We start from the raw sequence: 22,351 nt of genomic DNA on the forward strand, positions 1-22,351 counted from the left end.
CAAGCATCGGGGGGTGTGGGAGGCAGGGGGTGGATTGATGAGAAATCCACACAAGTTGCTTGGGTGACATATGTCACTTCGTTTCAGAGTGTGCTGTGTTTTATTGGTTTACGTGGCCTGTGTACTTCCTGTGATCATTGTAGTATAAGATAGATTTTGTAACTTGTGTAGGCTTACAAATATGCATATATCTCTAAAGGTATCGATGGGGCAAAGGAATAGTGTATTATAGTTAATCTTGTTTAATAAATGTTTTGTTCTGTTGTTCATCGGCAGTCCTGTGACTCAGTTTATCTCAAGTCTCTAAACGAATAATAAATGTTAACATCTATCAAGCCAGGTTTCATCCTGGGATCTGACTTGTCCAGTACTAACATCAGCTAGGACACATTCATGACAAACAGTGGATGCTTTCTCCAGCCACTTTCCTCTCACTGCTCCCCCTTTACAATAAAATCTAGCATTGGTCCCTTTCTTGCATTTTAGGTGTTGAAGACTTAGGCAAACCTATGCCAATTGAGGAGCAAGGTTTCCTGCCACTGCAGTGGCGAGAGCCTGGAATGCACTGCCTGGGAGGGTAATTCAGAAGGGGAACCTCACAACTTTTGAAAATATCATAAAATTTAAGGCTATGGGCCACGAGCTGGAAAGTGGGATTGGTGTAGATTCAGTGTACGTTTGTCAGTGCAGACTCAATCAGTACTGCCTCTTCTGTACTGCATGACTCTGTGATTCTAAATGTGCAGGAGGCAGGGCAGGGGGATAGGACGCCACAGTCACCAACTCACCAGAGGACAGGATTGTTAAGTAGCTGACTTTGAGGGCTCAACCCAACAAAGAAGCAGCCTGCCAATGAAACTGAGCACAATATCTCAGAGCTTGGAAGAGAACAGCTGTAACTTATTTCCAGTCATTGAACAGAATATTGAGGCCATTCTAGTTAACATGTACCGAATGGTCACCTTCATCAGCACAGTAGTGGCACTTACCATCGTGGAGTATCTTCTGACAAGCCTCTCAAAGTTGCTATGCAAGTTGCAAGGCTATGCAAGCCTCTGGGAGTCAGGATTGACATGGACTCCCAGAACATCGTATCACTCATGCAATCCCTTCATAAGTGTTGAGGTGCATTCCGGAGAGAATGGCCTTGGCCCTGCTATCCTCTCTCTAGGCGATAGCACACCTGCTCCTCTGCTATACATGCTGCCTGTGCCCATTCTGCCTGTACCCTTGGTGCTGTCACACAGCCCATGGCCTAAACTGCTCCAGACAATGGCAAGATGCTACAGTCAGGCCCTGAAGCCCAAGAGCTGATTGAGGTCACCCACCAATGTCATATGGTATCCTCAATAGAAGCTCAGCAGCCTTCCAAGCTGTAGTCACTGGTAAAACACCTCTTTGGAAAACCAGGAAAACAAGCACAAGACAGGCACTAAGATCTTTCAACAGTATCATTCATTATTTCTGTCAGCTGGAGGTGGTATAACATTTGACAGCCTTTATGACAGATGAGCTCCTAAGATATCTGCAAAGCTAATGACACCACATTTAATAAGAGTATCAGAAGTATTGTCTGGGTTCAATGGGCCAACAGAAAATATTGTGACCTGTGTAAAGCCACTAGTCAATTTCAAGTTCCTGAATGTTCCATTTGTGAATGTCTCGGAAATTAACATTGAACAGTAGGGTGATTGAAAGAAGGAAATATATCTGCTAAGTACAGATAGATCTGAAAGTCTCAAGTTCTCTCTACTCAACTAGATTCTCTTTTTCAATCAGTGCACATCAAAACAGTAGAGTAGGATGAACAGCACTGGACAGGAGCAGATGAAAAGTGACCCCTAACTGCTGCGTGAACTGCCCAAAATAACTGGCATGCTTAATATTTTTTAAGTGGCACAATTGTAATTGTCACCAGTGGTGATGGCAAATGGTCAACTGACAAAGGTGGCTGTGTAGGATAAAGAGGTAGAAGTTGTAGTATCATTTTTTTTTAAATAACAGACATTACGAAATGCAAAAGAAAACAGTAAGTAATAATTATATACCTGTGCATGAAGATCCATTCTTACTGAAGCCAATTTTGCAGACACAGTTATATGAGCCGGGTATGTTAACACAAGCTGTGTGATTGTCCGGGCAAATATCTTCCTCTCCACATTCATCTACATCAACACAGTTAGAATTGTTGGCCTGAAATCCAACATCACAAACACACTGATAGATGCTGTCTGCACGATGGTGGCACAGCGCCTGATCATGGCAAGGTGGAACACAATTGTTACTCTGTGTCACACATGTGCCATTGACCACAAGAGTACCATTAGAACAGGAACAAACATATGATCCCACTGAATTGATGCAAATGGTGCCTGATGGACAAGTGTTATTTAGGCTGCATTCATTTATATCCTCACAGTGTTGACCATCCTCTCTGAAGCCTTCTTGACATTGACAGATGTAACTTCCTGCAGTATTAATGCACAAAGTATTTGCATGACAGATTCCAGGGAAGTTGCATTCATCCATATCTTCGCAGATGAAACCATTTCCTTCAAACCCCAAATCGCACCCACAGATGAATGAGCCAAATGTATTAGCACACGTAGCATTCTGACCACATGGATTGTTGAGACATTCATCAATGTCATTACAACTAATGCCGTTCACCTTTGAAAACCCAGATTTGCATTGACAATGATAAGATCCTAAAGTGTTGAAACACTGCTCATTTGCCTGGCAGGGCTCACTCAATATCCTGCATTCGTTAATGTCTATGCAAATTGTGCTATTCACCAGCTCAAATCCAACGGGACATGAACAAAAGGAAGATCCAAGTGTGTTTATACATGTGGCATTGTTCAAACAGCCGCCATTGTTAACTTTACATTCATCAATGTCTTCACAATGAATAGTTCCATTGCCAGAAAAACCTCTTTTACATGTACATGTGTAGGTGCCAATGTCATTTGTACAAACGCTTTCTGAATGACACCCTCCATTGTTTATAAGGCATTCATCAACATCATTACATACAGTACCATTTCCATTATAACCCTTGTTGCAGCTACAAGAAAAGGATCCTTGGAGATTGGTGCAGAAGGCATTACTGTCACAGACACCAGCAGAGCATTCATCAAAATCAACACACTTGCTGTCTTTCAGGGTGAAACCATTGCCGCAGTCACAATGATAGGAACCTTCTGTATTAATACAGGAAGAGGCAGCAGGACAATTTGCGATCTCATTGCACTCATCAATGTCAGAGCAAGTAGTCCCATTTCCAGTGAAGCCTGGTTTACAGTTGCATTTGTAGCTGCCCAGAAAGTTCTGGCACTTTGCTTGAGGATGGCAATTGTTTGTGCCAGCACACTCATTGACGTCCACACATGTCAACCCATTTCCTCGAAATCCTGATTTACAGTGGCATCTATAAGAACCTGGTTGATTGATGCAGTTAGAAAATGGGCTGCAGAACTGACGAGCACACTCATCGATGTCAGTACATTTGTTATCCTGTGCAAAAAAACCTGCGGAACATGTACACTGGTATGAGCCCGGTAGATTCTTACATCCTTTCCATCCATGTGCTGATAAACAGATTCTCGGTGTCTCCACACATTCATCCATGTCCAAACACAGGTATATGCCATTCCCTTTATATCCTGCGTTGCAAGTGCATATAAAGGAGCCATGAGTGTTGGTGCATGTTGCATTCCAGTGACAAATGCCAGGCTTTGCGCACTCATTTACATCATCGCAAGTGAACCCGTTGCCAGCAAAACCTGCATTGCAATGGCATGTCCGACTTCCAGCTGTGTTGAGGCAAGAGGCATTAACGTGACAGCCACCATTGCCTGTGAAACATTCGTTCACATCACTACATTCGAATCCATCTCCTGTGTACCCAGACTCGCACAGGCAATTATAAGAACCTGGCGAATTTACACAAGCTGCCTTTGTATGGCATTCATGTACATTTGCTGCACACTCATCAATATCAGTACACCATGTTCCATTTCCAAGATATCCTGCTTTGCACACACAGAAGAAACTCCCTTCGAAAGTATTCTGGCACTCTGCATGCATGTGACACACAAGATCTGTGTTCCCACAGTTATTCCCGTCAGCTGCAAAATAATACAGTAAATTAGTAAATTATCTCTGTTTTTACTATGTAACATGAAGCAATGCAATATTTCCAGAATGGAATCTATAGCCATGCAAAGATTTTATGTTTAAGCAACAGCAGTCAAGCATTCAATTACTTAATTACACTCCCCAGATAGAATTACAATTATCTCCATTTATAATGGATGTGTTTATAGCAGACAAAACACATATTGGACAAAAATCAGAAAACTAAAATGAATGGGTGTTTTGAGACCATAAGACATGGGAGCAGAATTAGGTCATTCAGCCCATCCAGTCTGCATCACCATTCAATGAGATCATGATTGATCTGATGTGATAATCCTCAACTCCACTTTCCTATTTCACTCCCACCGCTCTCGTGCTGATTTTAAATGTCTTATTTTAAAGATATCAAGTGCTGACATAAAGGACCCCGTTAGTTTGCTCCTGGTGTTCAGGGAGTGCTCTTTACCAGTGGGAATGGAGGTCAATTCCATAAATGGGCAAAGCAAAGTGAATACTTGAAATAGCAACATGTCACACGTTGAAATGTCGTTGAAACAGGAGGGAACATAACCAACCCTTCTGCTTCACATTCTTTTAAGATGTGCCTTAAAACCTATCTCATTGATCCAAGCTTATGGTCACCCATTCAAATATCTCCGAATGTGGCTCAATGTCAAATTTTGTTTGATAACACTCTTGTGAAATTCCTTGGGCCAATTTCCGACCTTAAAAGTGCTAAGTAAATCATTGCTAAGTTGTCAGGTCTATTATAAAGTCAAACATATCTTTTCCCTTACCTGCTAGTACTGTTTTTATGCTCATCCAAAATAATATTCCACATAATAAAGCAGTGCTGCAAAAGAGGAACATTCTAGATTTTAAAATGACCTTCTTTGCAATATGGAGAAGTGCACAGAATCTTACAGAGAAAGACTGCAATTGTTAGACGATATATTGGACAATGCCATCTGTTACCCCTTACAATAACAAATTTGTTGACCACAAAGTTCAGCTCCACCAAATCATCTCATACGTTTGGCACAACAGGTCCTGTTTAGTGTCCATGTGTGCACACTTACGGTGCTCGCTGTGCCAGGCACAATTATGGACAGGTCAGTAGCAATAATGCAGAATAGGCAGGTCGTAACATCAGTCAGCATGACATGTTAATTCAACTCTAGCGGTGTCATTTTCAGATTGAACATGCGTTTAGTAGCAGGAAGGATTTCCCTCATCCCCAACCATCTGTTCCTCTGAGCACTATTTAAAGGTATTAGCAACCACTCTTAAGTTGCTGCTAAGTTAGTAATAGTGCTTGGTGGTTTGCATTGATACTTGAAGTTGGTAAAGTCTACAGGGTGTGGTTTGTGAATGTGAAGGTCCTGGTTTTCACTTCAAAGACCATTTTCTCCCTGTCATGGGCACTGAAGTTTCCATTCTCCTTGGCCAGCACCATGACAGAGAGGGTGAACAGGGGCGATACAGAGGAGGACATCACCTATCTATACAGAGGAGGACATCACCCAAACATATTACACAACACACATTGGCATATTTTCCTCTCCCAGGAGATGGTTGCCCACATCCAGAGGCAGCAGGAACTAACCAGAGGGGTAAAGGCATGGTGTTGCACTTAAATCAGATCTTCATGTAATCCCAGGTAGGAAGTGGCTGTTTTCCTCTTCCATCCCCTCTCCTTCCTAGCTGTTTTCCTATTTTTCCACTCCCCCTTCTTCCTCTTTTAGCAGCTTATCCTGCTCGCCATGACCTCTTTTCATTCTCCCAGTCATGCTCATTGTGAAGAGGAAGATGTACAAGATGTCTGGAAGTGATTCAGCATTGGCAAATGAACTAAAGTCAGAAAAATGTGCTTCAATGCTTGCCGTGTGAATCCTTGTAAACACGTGAAACAACTCTGGAAAGTGCCCTCCTGGGCAGCACCCGGGATGAGCTGGCAGAGGCTGCCAATCTCACCAGGAGGAGGCAGCTGGTGATCCTGAGGGGTGGGGTCACTGGTGAGGCCTCAGCCCTGAGAGGGGCAGAAAACTAGGGAGGGCTCCAAAAGCCACGGTGCAGTTATCCTTTGGTTGCGGTGAGCTCTGCTAATCCTCTGCAGTGGGGCTGTGCTTCTGAGGAATGCCAACATCTGGTGGGCCCGTGATTGAGCATGGCCATGCCCATGCGCTTGATGATACTGGGTATGAGGGTTTCCAGAGGGGTAGCCTGGGTGGCTCCCATATGACGAGAGGCTGTCTGAACATTTACAGGACACAGTGAGAACTCAGTATTGTGGATAGCCAGGAGCATGAAAGTAGCACCAATAGGGTATGTTTAAATCACATACTGCAGCAATGGCGGTCTGAGACAGGTCACCCCGATGGCAAGGGGACACCCCGAGTCCATGAACATGGCACCAAGTCATTTCCTGCTACTCCTCCCGGCCCAGGCAGCAACGCCCCAGCAAGCCTAATAATTTTTGAGAGGTTTTTTTACCCTCTCACTCCCCCTCAACAGTCATCGTGCCCAGCTCCTGTTTGTAAATACTTGCACCAATTAGCGCCTGGGGGAGTTTTGACTAAGAGGGGTGGAGCATGTAATGTCCAACCCGCGAATGAGATTTAAATCCATGCAATCGTGTTTTGCATGAACCCATCAGCGCAGGACGTAAACTTCGCTAACGCTGTCAGACAGGGGCTGGAGCACGGTGTCGGAATCGGCACTAAGCTCAAATCGCGATTTTTCACATGCACGCTATTCTCCGCCCAATCACATTACTCGCTGCCGGTGGCCGGAAGCAGGAAATTCAGCCCATAATGTCAAAACGGTGAGGATACTGTTTTCGAAGCGAATGGGTACACATTACACCCAGCAAACAGACATTACTGAACTTTACATGTCCCTGAGGGGAGGGTGCCCTAAATATGAAGGAGCCTTCAGATCGAGGTGCGCATTCCCATCCTTCCTGCCCGAGATAGACGCTGAAGACATTTACTGTTTGACATCCTGATTCAATCGGCACCCGTCAATCTAAAAATTGAGGCGGAGCGGGATGACGCCAGTAAGTGACCATTAGGTGGCCACTTAAGGGCCTTAATTTTTAAAAATAAATTTAGAGTACCCAATTCTTTTTAACAATTAAGGGGCAATTTAGCGTGACCAATTCACCTATGCTGCACATCTTTTTAGGTTGTGGGTGTAAGACCCACACAGACATGGGGAGAATGTACAAACTCCACATGAACAGTGATCAGGGGCCAGGATCGAACTTGAGTCCTCGGTGCCGTGAGGCAGCAGTGCTAACCACTGTGCCACTATGCTGCCCCCACCTAAGGGGCTTAATAAGGGCATGTATAGGTTTTCCAACTGAAGCCCTACCCGCCCCAAATTAAAATTATGTCTGGGTCAGGGAGGACTGGATCCGGGAGGGAATCCTGTCCATGCACTTTTACCACCCCCTCCCCCCAAATGAACCAGGAGGAGCGTAAATTTCTGGCTATTATTTACTTTCAATTCCTTTAATTATTGCATACCCAAAAGCATGCTATATACAACAAAACCATGAGTGAAAAGTATCTTCCGCCCTGAACCTTTTCCAATACTGCATTAAACTGATCAAAACAATTCAATATGAGCACAACAGTGACCCCCATCAGTGCTTCCTGTCCGTGATAATGCACTTGGCCTCTTTGTGGGATTTAGCATTTATGTTTTTGGGCCGGTTGGTTCAGATAGCTAGAATATGGTGTAGAATGATGTCAACAGCAACAGGCTGAAGGCCTTCATGGAGGCTTGCCACCTTGTCTTGCCCCATGCTTGATGTGCACGGTTGTCCCTCAAGCTTATCCATGTCTAATGGGGAGAGGTGGCCATGGTCCTTTGTGGACTAATTACCAAGTGTTGTTGTTGCCTCAAAGACTGTGTTTGATATGATATATAATCAGCTATTATTGACTCACCGTGTTTTGTAAATTTGAGAATCCATCAGTTTAAAAATTTCAATGTCTTGGATACCTTGAGTATTCAGAACTTTCCAATTGATGTTAGAGACACAGGGTCGACCTATACACTGAGAGAAATTCAGACCTCATTATTGATACGTTTTTTGAACTGTATGAATAAAATCATTTACATTGCTGAGGCACCCATTTTCTATTATCCCTACATTTTGAGTTAACTTAGAAGAGCAGGTTGGCGGTGAAATTGAACTCTGCCGTGTCCATTTTTTGTGCGCAATGAGGTCTCTTAAACAAGCAAACCTGAATCCATAACATATGCAGACACTTCCTCCTGGAATTAAGACCATTCCTGGAAAGGCCTTAACCCACACACTTCTAACTACCACCAGCAGCTTTTGGAACAGGGGACCATGACATCAGCATGTAACACTGATTTGATGCCAGCACTGCCATTTTGCAGCTTCATGCTATCTCTTAACATTCCACAGCTGCACACTCATTAAACAGCATGAAGGAAATCCTAGCTGAATTATTTAAAGAGATACCCCAGTTACCAGTTGGTTGCTGGATTATTTATTCTGGCTGTTCTATCCAATTGGGGTGCTTATCCATACTTGTTTAAAATGTCAATAATCAAGCGTGGCACAGTGACGCAGGGGTTAGCATTGCTGTCTCACGCTGAGGACCCAGGTTCGACCCCGGCCCTGGTTCACTGTCCATGTGGAATTTGCACATTCTCCCTGTGTCTGCACCCCCACAACCCAAAAATATCTGTAGAGTAGGTGAATTGACCATGCTAAATTGTCCCTTAATTGAAAAAAAAGTATTGGGTACTGTAAATTTATAAAAATATTTTTTGATTTCAATAGTCCACACAGTCATCTGGCTGATGCTGAAGTACTTTTTCGTGATTTTAAAGTTTTGAACAAACTAGTTGTAATGATATGTATATTTGTAGACAAGTAAAGGGTTAATTATTACATCTCAGTGTATCACAACCACTAGAGGGCACCACTTGTTCCCACTATAAATATGAGAACTCAGAGGATCTTGGGCACTTCTAACCAGGAATTTCTAGACAGTAGAGTGTAAGAGAGATAAATCACAGCATAGTTAATATTAGATCGCAGCAGCATGTGTAGTTTAAGTTAGTTATGACTTCAATATAGATTACTTGATTACTAGTTATAGTTCTGTGGAGTGTATGAACTCAATATTAATCAATCGTTATTCCATAAATCAGTTTTGCTTTAAGTTAAAGATTGGTGGTTTATTCAGCACCACGCCATCATTCTGGATTACAAAGCAAAGAGCAACGATATATTACCAAAGAATAATATGACACTAGTTGCTTCCAGACATCTGTGGATTAGTAAGTTTCTTTATGGCAGTAAATATGACTGGGAAAATGCGCCGAGGCCACACAGAGTAGGGCAGCCTGCTAGAAGAGGGAAGTGGAGAATGGAGGGAGAGGAGGAGGAAGAAGAAAAGCAGAGAAGGAGAAGAGTCTCAGCAATGGCCCAGCCCAGCACCCTCACCTCCATGGTAGTTAAAATATGTAAGCATTCCTCTCCTCATCACAATAATTACTACTGCATCGTGTTGTGTTCCTTGCAAGAAAGAGGGAAGTGTGTTGGCGAATGTTTATGCAATACATTTGGGTGATATGGCTGTCATAGTTCAATAGTTGGCAGTGTGTGCAAGCTGTGAGATGCAAGAGTGATCCTTTGCAACATTGGTAAGTGTGTGAGAAAGACATAAAAATGGATATTAGACATGAGTCTTGACTGATGGGAATTATTTGAAGGTAGTGATGGGAGTGTAGTGAATTGAGCAGTGGGTGAGGCTAGTGGAGCAGTCAGGAGGATTTGGCATTTGAAGATGCACTCCTTATGGCAACAGTTCGTGGACATCAGTAAATTTCTTCCTGCGTTGCATCCAACTCCTTAGGGCTACATGCCCCTGCTGTCATCTTTTGTCATTGACTTTGAGCACGTGGTTGAATGTCCTCTGACCTCACTGCAAAAACAGGACATCTCTCCTTCCCGCCTCTTCAAAAAGATCTCTGAAAACATTGGTTCTTGCTTTCTCGCTTGGCCAGCCATCGTCAAATCTTCCACAGCACTACATTCAGAATGAGCTGAATAATCGCAGCACTGTGAGCTGAATATATTCCCCCTTTAAGCAGTTTTGGGCACTTCCTAATAATGGGTGCAGCTAATGAACAACACGGGGAGCACTGGCTGTACACAGTGATCATGGAATGAGCAGGCAGTGCAAAGCTGGCCCTACCTGCTATCCAAACAATGGTTGCTTAATAATCATGCATAGTGATCACTGTGCCAGCTTTCAGAAGTTATCCAATCGAACCCCGTTCAGTGTAGAACTGCCTTCAAGTTAGAAACCATGGAGGCAATTTTCTGGCCACATCCATTGCAAATCCCGTAATGTCAGGAAAATCTGACATGAAACCCAAAGCAGGATTTGTGGCAGGTGCAAATCAGTTTGCGATCTTCCCGGGCCCTTCATGCTGGCATGATCCGGATCTCGCCCGGAAAGGGCCAAGACCTGATGAGTATGCATTTGAATTCATTGTAATCTCATTAGCTAGATTAAAGTCAGATGTTCAGGCCTCACGGAATCTTCCCACCCACCAGCGGGATGTCACGTGGGGGCCGAGCGCTACTTGTCTTTAAAAAGGGAACCAGACACCATGGTGTCCAAGAGGGAAGATGGAGGTGAGTATCCATTTCCACCAGGGCAAAGTAATTGCTGGCCTGGTGTTGTGGGGTTCCTTCAAGAGAGCTGGGGGATTGGGGGCTGATGCTGGGCTGGAGGGGGCGAAGATGAGGTTTCCCACGGGATGGGGATTGGAATGGGCCTGCGATGCCTTGAAGCCTACTTTCTTCCATGTTTAACACCCCTTAACAGCGCACAGCGCAGTTGCAGCCTCTCTATCCTAAATCCCCTCACAGGACAGAGCCACTCTGTAGCGAGTCTCTTGGAGAAGCATTTCACGCCCCTTGAAGATTCAGTCAGCTCTGTGGTTTCACTGTTGCAGTGTGCCTGCTTTTATACCTTTGTACTTAGAAACATAGAAAATAGAAGCAGGAGGAGGCCATTCGGCCTTTGAGCCTGCTCTGCCATTCATTATGATCATGGCTGACCATCCAACTCAATAGCCTAATCCCGCTTTCCCCATATCCTTTGATCCCTTTCGCCCTAAATGCTATATCTAACTGCTTCTTGAAAACATGCAATGTTTTGGCCTCAACTACTTCCTGTGGTAATGAATTCCACAGACCGAACACTCTCTGGGTGAAGAAATTTCTCCTCATCTCTGTCCTAAATGGTCTACCCAGTATCCTCAGACTGTGAGCCCTGGTTCTGGACACGCCCACCATCGGGAACATCCTTCCTGCATCTACCCTGTCCAGTCCTGTTAGAATTTTATAGGTTTCTATGAGATCCCCCTCATTCTTCTGAACTCCAGCTTGTTTATATTCCATTTCATGCCCCATTAATTTTTACGACCCTCTGAAGTTTAGCCAGCTGCTGTCTGCTTTATAGGACCGATGGAGATTGATTGTTTACATTGCATTTCACACCCCTTTAACTCTCAAGCGCTTCCTGGATTGAACACCCAGAGCCTGGCTGAACTCAGTATTTTTCCAATGGTTTTTAAAAATATTCTCCATTATGACAGCTCTGTGGCTTGCCTGAGAAGTTATCCACCCCCCCCCCCCCCCCATCTAAGCAGCTGGCGGAACTCAGACATTCGAGTGCAAGGGTTCTTGAATGGTGACCGTCTCATAGCCACTGTTGAATTTTCAGGCTCAGCGCCAGAGAGCTGAGTAGAGGCCCCAGAGTTTGGCTCCAATGGCCTCGGGGATGGGGGGGGCGCCTCATTTGGGCGGAAGGGAGTACAAATGCAGGATGCAATCCTAAAGGGCTGGCTGCATGTAACTCAGAGAGAGAAGGCATGATGGTAATGTTCTGGGCAGGTTGGGTTGGAGTGGGGGTCACTATGGGACGCGCCATTGGGCTTTAAGTCATACCGTCATGTCGTGGCTGCCCAGGTGTATCAGTGGAAAGGCATGACAGCAATGAGATCGTGGGATGTCCAAACCTGACTGTCCACGGTGCCACGGTGCCGATTAGTGTCACCCTTCCCTGCCTTTGAGAGTTCTTGTGCTTTCTTACATTCCTGCAAGTCATGCTCACCCAACGAATTGGCCATTATCTTGTATCCTTCACCACTCTCAGCTGCCATCATTCTCCAAGTCAGGGATAGGGGTTGAACCCATAAGTGTCAAAGGTTGAAGCTTGGGTTCCGGACGTCGGGAGGGAGAGGCTAGTGCCTCGCAGCAATGACCACCCAACTGCACTGGGGGATCCTGGAGGTTGGCGTGGCCATCCATGCGCCACAACACATGTTGGACCCCATAGCTGCTGATGTGAAGGGAGGGAGCAACCATGTGGGAGCACATTGGCAACAATGAAGGGGCATGGGCAGTGACAGTGCCCGTTGATGTGACGATTTGTTTTGGGCAATAGCTAATAGCAGCTGGTTGCCAGAGACAGTGTAGGGTTGTCAGCCTCCAGCATCATGTGGACAATGGATGTTGGGAGGGATTGAGGGTTGAGGGATGGATGACCTAACTGACGCCAGGGGAACACCTAAACATGGGGGTGGAGGAGAGGGAGGGTGGGGCCACCTGAGAAGGGGGTGGAGGGGTAGAGGGCTGTTCACGTGTAAATACACAATGATCTGTTTCTGTAAACTCTGTAAAATCCACAAAATTTCAATAAAAATATATTTTTTAAGAACTACAGGTTCAGGTTCTGGCCAGTCTCAAGTCCCGGCTGCCCATCAGGCCGAGAAGGGAGGCAGAGGACAGTGGAGAAGGAGACCCCAGGTTTCTGGACTCTCTTATCCTGCAACAAGCTGTGCTCACCATGTGCCACTGAAGACTCCAGTTGATCAAGGAGACAATGCAGCATCTCTGCCACATCCTTGCAGACCTGGCACCTTGTGGAGGTGAAGGACACCTGGAACTCACAGCAGCCTGACCGATTTTGCCACTGGGTGATTTCAGGGCTTGAGTGTGGACTTATGTGACATTTCTCAATTCTCAGCCCACAAGTGCATGCGAGAGGTGATGGGTGCTCTGTATCCCCGAGCCTCTGACTACAGCCACTTCAACCTGCACCTGCCCATCAAGCTGCCTTGGCTGCAGGATTCACTGCCATCTCCAGCATACCTCAAGTCCAAGTGGCAATCGATGGCACGCATGTCAACTTAAGAGCTCTGTGGCATCAGAGATTGCCCTTCATCAACCAAAAGGGGTTCCACTCCCTTAAGTACAACTTATGTGCGCCTTAACATAGAGTCATAGAATTTACAGTGCAGAAAGAGGCCATTCGGCCCATTGAGTCTGCACCGGCTCTTGGAAAGAGCACCCTACCCAAGCCCACACCTCCACCCTATCCCCATAACCCAGTAACCCCACCCAACACTAAAGGCAATTTTGGACTAAGGGCAATTTATCATGGCCAATCCACCTAACCTGCGCATCTTTGGACTGTGGGAGGAAACCGGAGCACCCGGAGGAAACTCACGCACACACGGGGAGCAAGTGCAAACTCCGCACAGACAGTGACCCAAGCCGGGAATCGAACCTGGGACCCTGGAGCTGTGAAGCAATTATGCTAACCATCATGCTACCGTGCTGCCCGTCATCATGCGTGTATTTCCATGCCACCCAGGAAACGTGTTTGATAGCTGCATCCTGGGACAATCGCAGATCCCCGGGATCCTCAAGGATCACCCCAGGTGCCAGGATGGCTCATGGGGGACAAGGGCTACCCATTGGGATCATGGCTGATGACACCAATGCGGAGGCCTGAGACCAAGTTGGAGTCCCACCTTAATGGAGCAGGACGGTAGTACAGTGGCTAGCACTGTGGCTTCACAGCGCCAGGGTCCCAGGTTCGATTCCCCGCTGGGTCACTGTCTGTGTGGAATCTGCACGTTCTCCCCGTGTCTGCGTGGGTTTCCTCCAGGTGCTCCTGTTTCCTCCCACAGTCCAAAGACGTGCAGGTTAGATGGATTGGCCATGCTAAATTGCCCTTAGTGACCAAAAAGGTTAGGAGGGGTTATTGGGTTACGGGGATAGGGGGGATGTGAGGGCTTAAGTGGGTCGGTGAAGACTCTATGGGCCGAATGGCCTCCTTCTGCACTGTATGTTTACGTTCTATGTTCTATAATGAGGCTCATAATGCCACCCAGACAGTAATTGAGCGGTGCAATGGGCTGCTGCAGTTGCGATTCCTCTGCGTTCTGGTGGTGCTCTTTAGTGCAGACCTCAGAGAGTCTGCTGGGGCCTGCTGTGCCCTCAGAGAGTCTGCTGGGACCTGCTGTGCCCTCAGAGAGTGCTGGGGCCTGCTGTGCCTCAGAGAGTCTGCTGGGGCCTGCTGTGCCCTCAGAGAGTCTGCTGGGACCTGCTGTGCCCTCAGAGAGTCTGCTGGGGCCTGCTGTGCCCTCAGAGAGTCTGCTGGGGCCTGCTGTGCCCTCAGAGAGTCTGCTGGGACCTGCTGTGCCCTCAGAGAGTGCTGGGACCTGCTGTGCCCTCAGAGAGTCTGCTGGGGCCTGCTGTGCCTTCAGAGAGTCTGCTGGGGCCTGCTGTGCCCTCAGAGAGTCTGCTGGGGCCTGCTGTGCCCTCAGAGAGTCTGCTGGGGCCTGCTGTGCCCTCAGAGAGTCTGCTGGGGCCTGCTGTGCCCTCAGAGAGTCTGCTGGGGCCTGCTGTGCCTCAGAGAGTCTGCTGGGACCTGCTGTGCCCTCAGAGAGTCTGCTGGGACCTGCTGTGCCCTCAGAGAGTCTGCTGGGACCTGCTGTGCCCTCAGAGAGTCTGCTGGGACCTGCTGTGCCCTCAGAGAGTCTGCTGGGACCTGCTGTGCCCTCAGAGAGTCTGCTGGGACCTGCTGTGCCCTCAGAGAGTCTGCTGGGACCTGCTGTGCCCTCAGAGAGTCTGCTGGGACCTGCTGTGCCCTCAGAGAGTCTGCTGGGACCTGCTGTGCCCTCAGAGAGTCTGCTGGGACCTGCTGTGCCCTCAGAGAGTCTGCTGGGACCTGCTGTGCCCTCAGAGAGTCTGCTGGGGCCTGCTGTGCCCTCAGAGAGTCTGCTGGGGCCTGCTGTGCCCTCAGAGAGTCTGCTGGGGCCTGCTGTGCCCTCAGAGAGTCTGCTGTGCCCTCAGAGAGTCTGCTGGGACCTGCTGTGCCCTCAGAGAGTCTGCTGGGACCTGCTGTGCCCTCCATGACCTGCCACAGCAGCAGAGTGACACTCTGGAGGAGGAGGAACATTCCGCTTCCTCTGATGAGGAGGAGGGCCAGGACGGACTGGAGGATGAGCCCGAGGAGGATCCGGAGGATGGAGAACATGCAGCGGCATGTTCTCCTTATATGACAGTTCCGCTGTCCCTGGAATCAGTCTGGTAAACCTTCGCTGCACTCCCTCAAGAGCAAAAACATCCTTCCTCAGAGAAGGAGACCAAAACTACACACAATACTCCAAGTGTGGCCTCAGCAAGGCCCTGTACAATTGCAGAAACACATCCCTGCTTCTATACTCGAAACCTGTCACAATGAAGACCAACATTCCATTCGCCTTCTTTACCGCCTGCTGCACCTGCATGCTTACCTTCAGCGACTGGTGCACAAGGACATCCAGGTCCCGCTGCACACTCCCCTCTCCCAATTTACAACCATTCAGGTAGTAATCTGCCTTCCTGTTTTTGCTTCCAAAGTGAAAAACCTCACACTTATCCAAATTATACTGCATCTGCCATTGATTTTCCCACTCGCCCAACCTGTCCAGATCTGGCTGTAGGATCCCTGCATCCTCGTCACAATTCACCCTCCCGCCTAATCTGGTATCATCTGCAAACTTTGAGATGCTACATTTTGTTCCTTCATCCAAATCATTAATATATATTGTGAATAGCTGGAGTCCCAGAACCAATCCCTGTGGTACCCCACTAGTTACTGCCTGCCAATTTGAAAAGGACCCATTAATCCTTACTCTTTGTTTCCTCTCTGCCAACTAGTTTTCTATCCGCCTCAATACATTTTCTCCAATCCCATGCACTTTAATTTTGCACAATAATCTCTTAAGCAGGACTTTGTCAAACGCTTTCTGAAAGTCCAAATATACCACATCGACTGACTCCCACTTGTCAACTGTACTGGTTACATCTTCAAAGAATTTCAACAGATTTGTCAAGCATGATTTTCCCTTCATAAATCCATGCTGACTCTGGCTGATCCTGCCACTACTTCTAAATGTTCCACTATAAAAGTGAAACTCAAGGAAGGAAACTTTAATTTTCTTTTTTTTAAATAAATTTAGAGTACCCAATTATTTTTTCCAATTAAGGTGCAATTTAGCGTGGCCAATCCCCCTCTCCTGTTCATCTTTGGGTTGTGGGGGTGAAACCCACGCAGACACGGGGAGAACGTGCAAAGAAAGTTTATTTTTCAACTGTGAACCGCAGGTTGGCTTTGAAATGCACAGCAGAAAAACAGCTGGCAGAGTTAAGCACAGGAATACTTTGCAACTTTTTCAACTGTACAAAAGCTTAGGGATCACCCATTCCCTGGTTTATTCCCCAGGGCAATGCGCTGACCAATTTGACCCACCCATTTGAATTTGAAGAAAGCTTGGCAGTTAATTGCTCCATGTTGCATTCTCCATGGCAACACATTTGTCAGTCGATCAGCACTTTCTTCTCGTGCAGTATAAATTGTGGTTCCCCTGTTACAGTTGCTAAATTGTTGAGAGCTATCTGATGAGAGCAAGATGAAAAGCTTAGAAAGCATGCCTCTTTTCAGCAATACTCATACGAAGATAGGAACAAGAACATTTAATAAGGTTCTGACTGATCCGATAGTAACCTCAAATCTGCATCCCACCCCAAATGACCAATCACCCCTGTAATAGAACATAGAACATAGAACAGTACAGCACAGAACAGGCCCTTCGGCCCTCAATGTTGTGCCGAGCCATGATCACCCTACTCAAACCCACGTATCCACCCTATACCCGTAACCCAACAACCCCCCCCCCTTAACCTTACTTTTATTAGGACACTACGGACAATTTAGCATGGCCAATCCACCTAACCCGCACATCTTTGGACTGTGGGAGGAAACCGGAGCACCCGGAGGAAACCCACGCACACAGGGGGAGGACGTGCAGACTCCACACAGACAGTGACCCAGCCGGGAATCGAACCTGGGACCCTGGAGCTGTGAAGCATTTATGCTAACCACCATGCTACCCTGCTGCCCTAAACTGACATGAAACTAAGGGGTTAATCAGAACACCCGGCTATGGCACGGCCACTAGAGGGCACTACACAGCTCATTCTAAAACCAGACACACACTGGACCCTCCCTCTCACTCCTGGCAGGGACTGTAGGATTAGCACCAGAATAGTTTAGATCTCAGGCTGGGTCACTGTGGTAGTATGACTAGGGGTATTACGGTACCTCAGAGGTGAGCTGCCATTGGTGCAGAGGATTCACTGCCCATTGGCCCGGGTAAGTCATGTGCCTCTCGACCGATTGGCTGAGAGGTAGGTAGCTCCGCCTACAGGGCAGGATATAAGAACCCGTGGGCCCTGGCAGTCGGCCATTCTTCTGTACGTCTGCTGCCGGGCACACATCTTGTGCATTAAAGCCTTTTGTTGGATCACATCTTCGCCTCGTGTCCAATTGATGGTGCATCAGTCACCACATGTGACCTCGATCCCAGTTGTACAGTTAGTTATGATCACTGAGTTAATAGAGTTAGATCAGCAGAGTGTCGAACTCATTTGTCTAGTTGTTGATACTGAATAAATCCTTTCAACTTACTTCAAGGACTGGAGTGTCTTTCAACGTCGTCTATGGTCAGTAGCAACTTATGTTAATCAAACAGCATAACATAACAACCCCCTTGTTTAATCAATCCATTTCTGCCTTAACAATATTTAAAGACTCTCCTTCCACCAGGAAGAGAGTTCCAGAAACTCATGACGCTCTGAGAGAAAGTCACCTCATCTCCATTTTAAGTGGGCGACCCTTATTTTTAAACAGTGACCTCTAGTTCCTGATCCTTCCACAGGAGGTAACATCCTCTCCACATCCACTCTGTCAAGACCCCTCGGGATCTTATATGTTTTAATCAAGTCACCCCTTCCTCTTCTAAATGCTAGTGGATACAAGACTAGTCTTTCCTCATAGGACAACCTACCCGTTCCAGGTATTAGTCTGGTAAACCTTCTCTGAACTGTTCCAATGCATTTATATCCTTCCTTAAATAAGGAGACCAATCCTGTACACAGCACTCCAAATGTGGCCTCACTAGTGCTCTGTATAAATGAACTATAAACTACCTATTTCATATTCATTTTCCCTTGCAACAAATTAACATCCTGTTAGTTTTCCTAATTACTTGCTGTACCTGCATTCTAGTCTTTCTCGATTCATTCACCCAGATCCCTCTGCATCTCAGAGCTCGACAATCTTTCACTATTTAGATAATATCTTTCTCTTTTATTCTTCTGCCAAAATGGACAATTATGGTTCTATGATAAGTTGAGTCCCCAGCACTGATCCCTGCAGCACACCACTCATTACATCTTGCCGAACTTAAAAAGACCCTCTGATTCCTGTCAAACAAGCAAAAGCAAATGACTAAATGTGTGTTGTTACCACCAGCCACCACTGCCCCCACCCATAAAGATCACAAAATAAACATTACTTTGATCATCCACTGCTAATTAGGGTTGGTAAAGAACCTGGGGCTGGATTGTCTGGTCACCGACGCCGAAATAGCGTTCACCGATCGGCAGGGGAATCAAAGTTTCTGACCAAACCCTGGATGGCGTTCTTTTGCGATGCTCCACCTCCTCCAAAGTGGCATACTCTGCAAGTACGCGCGCCACGAATCGACGGGCTCAGGCCCACCCCCGATGTCCCACCCCCGACCGGCTGAGTTCCCGACAGCGTCGGTCACGTGTGGTCACATCCATTGGGAACTCGGCGTGGTGGCTGCGGACTCAGTCCAGCGGTGCCACAGCCAGGGGAGGGCCAATCCACAGGCAGGAGGGTACGTCGTCAGCGGCTGGGGGCATTGTGGGGGGGTGGTCCGGGGCATGCGAGCCACCTGAGGGAGGGACTATGTCACGGGCCGGGTCCGCGAGCGGCCGCCACCACGTAGCATGGCGTGGCCGCTGCAGGCTGCCGCCGTGCGCATGCGTAGCCACAGATCCGGCCATTCTCTGGGCCGTTTCAGCAGCTAGATCTGAGTGCTCCACGCTGCCTTCCTGTTGGCTCCCAGCAAAACGGAGGATCGATGGCTGTTTTACACCATGTTTTCTGGCGTAAAACACGACCATTCCCAAGCCGGCCTGGGGACATAGCCCCAGAATGGAGAATCCTGCCCCTTAACTATTGTTTGGGTTGCTAATTATCAACCACAGGTCCTGTAAAACTATAGATGGTCACCAGCATGGAAACATTTTTACTACATTGAAAAAATGATTCATATTTTGGTCAGGTAACAAGAACTCCAGTGTCAAATTTTCTCTGATAACACTGTTGTGAAGCGTCTTGGGACAGTTTACTACATTAAAGATGCCACAGAAGTACAAGGTGTTGCTGCTGTAAAACAACAACTAATTATGTTTCATTAAAACAAGCAGAAATCGCAACAGCAACCTAGTTTGCAAGCACATGAACCTTGAGTTGTTGTCCTTTAACTGAGCTTCGCTGTTTTTATTCAGCTAATGCAAAAATAATTGGCTCTCAGAGATGCTATCTGCCAGAAACGTTTATCGTTCAATGAAATTGAGTTTTTGAAAGCCATTTAATGATTGCATCGATTCACTGCTCTCTGGTCCTTTAACTGTGCCAATCGCTAAATTTAACATCAATCCAATTATTTTTTTCTTTCGGAATTTATATCTACAAATGCATTCGATTGCACATCTATAGGAAGCTGCATTAGTAAATATCTTGTAAGTTTACTTAAAGATTTACTTAAAGATGAGCGACTTTACAAATGCTGCTCTCTATTTAAATGCAGGAATGACTGAAAAACCAATTATTAAACAATTGCTTCCGAAATATCTTTCATTGACTTTTTTTAATATTTTCCCAGCAAAACATAGCTTTGACATGAATTTGTTCACCAAACATCTGAAAACGATCACAATACAGAAGTCTTCAATTAGCTCAGGCACTTGCAGCCACACATCGTCAAATATCATATCCAGGAAACATATTTTGTGACTTTCGAACACATGACTATTAGATTTGTGCAAAATTCACAACACAGATCTGACGGATGGAGGACGCACTTTTGTAAGTCAGAATTAAATAATGAGAATACTGTGCAAATAATTACTCTTGGAAGTGATCGCGAACATTTGTGAATAGACCCTGGCTGTGCTCACTGTAAAGTATCGGAATCAGAAAGGCAGGAAGGTAAGAAGTAATTTACAAAAGGCAAAATTGGTGCACCAGAGATTAAATTTACAATCTATGTTGGCCATCTAACCATTGCAAAAGAATCTGGGCCACTGTGTGCGAAGGCTTTTTGTACAGGAGCCGACAGAAATGAAAGTACTTGTTATTGAAAGGGCACTTATAGATTTTCTTTTACAATACACAAAATACAGCTACTATATCTATTGTAAGGCCATAACTTTAAATTTTTCTGAAAACAACGCACAAAGAGGTTGGTTTTGCTATTTCGGCAGACAACCCGGAGAGGGTACAATTGGTCCACACCTTCCGCATTGAAGAAGTGACTAATTTTGAGGCCCCAACCTCACTTCAATTTGCCAGCTATGTTGTGGATGCCAAACAGGAATCTGTCCTAATGTACCTCTCGGCTCAGGAATGTTTGCCCATCAGAGACAGAGGCAGGTTGAGGCCAGGCCAAGCCGCAGTATTTGTGAAACCAGTCGGAGCACCTTTGCTTCTTCCCCACTCCACATACATTTTTTTAAAAATCGATTTTGTAAAACAATTTCTGGCCTTTCTGACCAGAGTGTCAGTGCGCATGACCATTCTTATCGAAAGTTCTACCTATGCGGTAGTGGAAATTGAATTCAGGATCCCAATTATATTATTCGGTTGTTGATTTACGTGGAAAAGAGGCCTTAAATCTGTTTCAGGGAGGCACGTTGACTCTCCACCATCAGGCCTTTACGAAGGTTACAGTGGGTTGAACAGTAGCCTGAAGCAGCCAGGCTAATTTTAGACCCTGACCGGCCTATTAAAGTCCATTTCTATCCAAAAAACATCAGCCCCAAGAAACATTAGTCACACATTTCAGGAAATCAGTTTTACCCACCTTCAGTCTCGTTTCTACCCGTTGCCTTGATAGCTCACACTGGCCTCATTAGCGACTTGAACGCTGACTAGCTTGTACCTCACAAGGCTGCAACACGCCAATGACTCAAATCGTTTTCTTTCTTGTTCAGATGCCCTCCTTAGAATTATATTTCGAGCTTATGCAGGTATTGTTTTTCTATAGCTCCACTGTTTTGAAATCCTCAAAGCTGAGAAAGGATCCTATTCAGTTACTTAACTGCATGTTCCCTGAGGCAGAAGAATACCCTAGTTTGCCACATAAAAAGAAAACGGAAACCCCATTTCATTGATGTGCACAGATCATGTTGCCATAATAACCTATTAAAATGAATGAAGAACCTGCCTTTTGTAAAATAATACTTTTGCTTGGTCATACCAGTTGGAAGAATTTGTTGGCACCAAGTACCTGAGAACAACACTGGAGTTTCTTTGCAGGTTCATTTCATGTACTAGAAATGTTAACCTTTTTATATTTTTGAATTTATTACAAAGCATTTCTAGCACAGAAACAGGCCAACTCAACATTGAAAAATATTTCCCGCTAGGCTCAATACATGGGTTTCAGTGTGGTACTGAAGGAAAACTGTGTTGTTGGAGTAGAGAGTACTCCCAATGACTCAACCAAAATTTCTCCCGCAACCAGAGCTATCATTTGTCTGGATATTCTTTCAGTCACTGTTTGTGACGCACCTGTTTGTCCCCAGCATTAGGGTGGCACGGTAGCACAGTGGGTAGCACTCATGCTTCACAGCACCAGGGTCCCAGGTTCAATTCCTGGCTTGGGTCACTATCTGCACGTTCTGCCCGTGTCTGCGTGGGTTTCCTCCAGG

Source organism: Scyliorhinus canicula, chromosome 1 (genome assembly GCF_902713615.1).
Source record: "Scyliorhinus canicula chromosome 1, sScyCan1.1, whole genome shotgun sequence".
Classification (NCBI taxonomy): domain Eukaryota; kingdom Metazoa; phylum Chordata; class Chondrichthyes; order Carcharhiniformes; family Scyliorhinidae; genus Scyliorhinus; species Scyliorhinus canicula.